The sequence below is a fragment of the Rattus norvegicus genome, chromosome 5 (genome assembly GCF_021556685.1).
Source record: "Rattus norvegicus strain SHRSP/BbbUtx chromosome 5, alternate assembly SHRSP_T2T, whole genome shotgun sequence".
Lineage (NCBI taxonomy): Eukaryota > Metazoa > Chordata > Mammalia > Rodentia > Muridae > Rattus > Rattus norvegicus.
In genome coordinates this window covers 68,515,324-68,519,247 of record NC_141538.1, presented here as the reverse complement: position 1 = coordinate 68,519,247, position 3,924 = coordinate 68,515,324, and the positions used below count along the sequence as shown (strand labels likewise).

Here is a 3,924-nt window from a genome sequence, read left to right as displayed (position 1 = left end):
GGCTACTGAAGCCTGTTTCAATCTTCTTCCCAACAAGTTGGTTAGTTGAGGACATTTAAAATATAATATTATATTGAAGACCTGACCAGATCTTTATTATGGTTGAGAAAGGAATCTGTAATTATAAGAGGGTGGGGTAAAAACAATGTTTTTTTGTTCCCGTGTTGAATTGGTCAGTTAAACGAGATTCATATATTTCAGGAGCTGCTCAAAATAAGACTACGGTAGTCTTCTCCAGCACCATGCAGGATTGACTTTATACAACAGAGCAGGCATTTTCATTGTGGTTCTGTTTTTTTTTTTTCAAACTGTTTACACCAGGTCTTCTCACCTCTTTCCAAATACCTGATAGTCAGAAAGATTACGCCTGTCCCACCATTTCTTCCATCTAGTCAGCAGTGTCTGACTTTTTAAAAAAAAAAATCTTCCCTTGAGTTTAATTTTAGTATCTTAAAAGAAGATCCAATTTAGACATTTGATTTGTGGCCCAGTTTTTATATTATTCAGTTATACAAACTGGATGGGTTAAATGTGTGAACACTTTGAGAGGATGCAGCTGGCACTCTCGTTTCTGGAAAATTCTTCTTTATGGAACATGGCTTACCATCTTTTGGATAGATAGTAACATTTTTACTAATAAAAATATAGTCGTCTACACAGCCTTACCTATGGCTCAGCATCATGTCCTGTTATCTCTTTCATTTTATTTGCCTGTAAACAACCCATCCCTTCGTTCACACATTCAACAAAATGTCCCAAGACTTCTTTCGTACATCAAAGACGTGAACGAGCAGACAAAGTCTACATATTCACAAAACTTGCATGGCAAAGGGCAGATTAAAAAATACTTAGGCTATGTCCGCTGATGATAGCGGTTATGAAGAATGCAGAATGAGCAATATAAGAGGAAACTTCATAAGACGGGACAGTGAACACTGGCTAGCTGGCTGCGGGTCAGTCGAGCAGGCCATTTTAAGGACACAAACATTTGACCAGCTACCTGGTCCTCTGAGTGTAGAGCTAGAGGGCAAAAGTGAAGAAAGTCTTACTAACTCTGCACCTTAACCAGCCTTGCATGCACCTTGCATGACTTTTTGACCTAGAAAATACAAATTGTGCTTCAAGTGACTTCCCCTTTGTGATTCGCCCCCGCCATGAGAAAGCCTTTTACTTAACCATTAATAAAAACAAAACAATGTTACCTTACTTTTGCAAGTCATTGTTTTCAGTTTGTTAAAATATTTGGCAAAGAAACTTGAGTGATTTTTTCCATAAGTCAATTATTTATATTTGAGAACATTTCGAATGGTTCTCTTTTTCCTCTGTCATTTTTTCACTTTTTATTGGTTCCTTTTGAATGTCACATCATGCACACCTCTACCACGCATCTCTCCCTCACCTAATAACTGCCCTTGCAGCCTCTGCCTCAATAGAGAAAAGAAAATCTTGTGGAAGCTATAGTGTGTTATGGTGTTGTCCCACAGGATACCCTTTTATCCACACTTCCTTGCTTGCAAATGTTCATTGCAATGACTTGTTGGTTTGATACAGGGCCTCTGTCTTCTGCTACTCTATCAATACCAGAATCTCACCGGGACTCCTCTCAGATATCCTGTTGTTGTCCTGTGTCATGGAGATCCTCCTGTAGATTTGGATCTGTAAGACTGGCTCCTTTGTGCATTCCAGAAATCCATCAATGTAGATATTGGGGTCACCCAATTCAAAGTCCTATATCTGGATCTAAGAGGTATCTGAGCTGCTCATCCCACAGGCTCTCCCTCTCTCGTGCCTTCAGGACTAATTAGCCAGAACCACTGCCAGAACCACTGCCACCACCACCACTACCACCACCACCAGGGCCAGCTCTACTCTGCCGCACAGGTGAGATATAAGGCCCACTCTCCCAGGTTCTGCAGCTGGGGCCAGTTGGGAAGGCAGGAGCATGCCTCTTCCTCACCTGCACCTCTGTCCAGCAGACAAGAAGCTCTCCTGAGCTCATTCATACCTTTGGGACTGGCTTACCTGCAACCCAGACATTCAGAGTCACTCCTACTATATTGCCCAGGTGAGGTGCGTGGCTTGCTATTTAGAATGCTGCAGCCGAGGGGTAGGGACAGCTCTTTTGCTCTCATGACCCTGGCAGGGCTAGCTCTCCTGCCCACAGTAGGTGGAGAGGGTAAAGGGGAAAGAAGGTACCCATCCCTTGCTTACACCACTACACGGTAGACAATAGGAAGGACCAGATCTCTAATGCTCATGCCCTCAGGGCTAGATGACCAGCAACCCCCACATCCAGGGCCAGCTCTCCTGAGTGCTGTAGCAGGTGAGAGGTAAGGCCAGCCCTTCTGCTCTGATGACCTCAGGGCCAGCTCTCCTGCCTGCCATAGGTGGCAAGGGGTGAGGGGTGTTGGTATCTCTCCCTGGATCATGTTATCTCATTGCAAATAAGTGGTGGGACCAGTTCTCCCATGCTCACACCCTTGAGGCTGATGCTTACCTGTGCCCCTGCCACAGGGTCAGCTCTACCCTGCTGTACAGGAGAGGTATGGAGCTCAAGTTCCCAAGAGTACTACAGCTGGTGAGGAACAGGGACAGCTCTCCCGCTGTATGACCACAAGGCCAGGTCTCCCACCTGCCACAGGTAGTGAGGGTCAAGAGGAAAGAAAAGTATCTCTCCCGCATCCTTGCCTCCACCTGGGAGAAAAGTAGCAAGACCAGCTCTCCCATGCTTGTTCACACAGGGCTGGCTCACCCGCAACTCCCACAACGTTCTGGGTCCCACACCTGATCTCCTGAGCACTGCGGCTGGTTAGGAGAGGTCAGCTCTCCTGCTCACACATGCCTAAGACCAGCTCTCCCATGATGCCTAGGTGAGAGGTAGGACCAGTTCTGCACAGCCCTCAGACATTAACATGTCCCCGGTGGCAGCCAAGGTCTATTCTTTGGTAGTAACAGGCCCCTGCTGCTGCAAGGCCACTGACCCTTATGTGGCCACTGGTGGTAGCACAAGCCAGGATTCCACCATGGTCCCTGATGGCATACCTGGTTACTCACACCCTTGAGTCTCCAGCTTACCTCTCTTAATTGCGTCCAAATCCTTCTGGTTTTCTTTCTCTTCCATTTCTCCACTACTTACTTGTTCCTCTTAGTGGCATCTGCAGTCACCCCACTCATGCATTATGGCATGAGCAGAAGTCACCTCAGGCATAGTCTGCCCCGCCCCAGGCCTGTGCAATGCCAGACTGGTGGTCATCTCAGACTAGCTCCTGGTTTGGGCCTCCATGACGCTGGTCTAGTGGTTGTCTTGAGTCTCATGTGAGGGTCTCTGTCTCAGGCTTATCCTGCCTGGTGTTCATGGTCCCAGGTGGGATTCTTCTAGTCTCCAGCTTGCTCTCCAACCTGGGAGCCTTTCTGTGCCTCCGTGACATGGACGTGATGATTGTCTCATATTTGCTTCTTTCAGGAGATGTTAGGCTACTGATCACTCAGATCAGATCCGAACACAGCCAGGCTAGCCTCTCCCATCTCTGCAACTTATGGATGCAGATGTGATATAGCATCCACACCTGCAGTGCCTCTAGGGACGGAGTCTCTGTTAATTTTGATGGCACCATTATCGCATATAGTTCTCATTTATATGAAATGGCTTGGTACACATAACCTATGTCCAACCCAGAATTCTCTAAATAATTTATAAATTATTTCTTATAACTAGCCCAGTGTAAATGTTAGGTACATAATCATTATCCTGGTTTGGTTAAGAAATAACGACGAGAAAAAAAAATCAGCACATGCCCAGTATAGGTGAATGCTTTAAAAACTGTTTTCCATATGTGTTTAATTAAATCTACAGATGTACAGCCTGTGGCCACAGAAATCCAACTGTTCTTAGGTTTAAAGAGAACAATAATCTAAGCAGAGTGT

At 45.8% G+C, this 3,924-nt stretch overlaps 1 pseudogene; it reads right to left on the bottom strand.

The window, feature by feature from the left end:
* Nucleotides 1-3,465: 3,465 nt before the first annotated feature.
* On the bottom strand, nucleotides 3,466-3,588 carry LOC120103339 (small nucleolar RNA SNORA17; annotated as a pseudogene).
* Nucleotides 3,589-3,924: the final 336 nt, after the last annotated feature.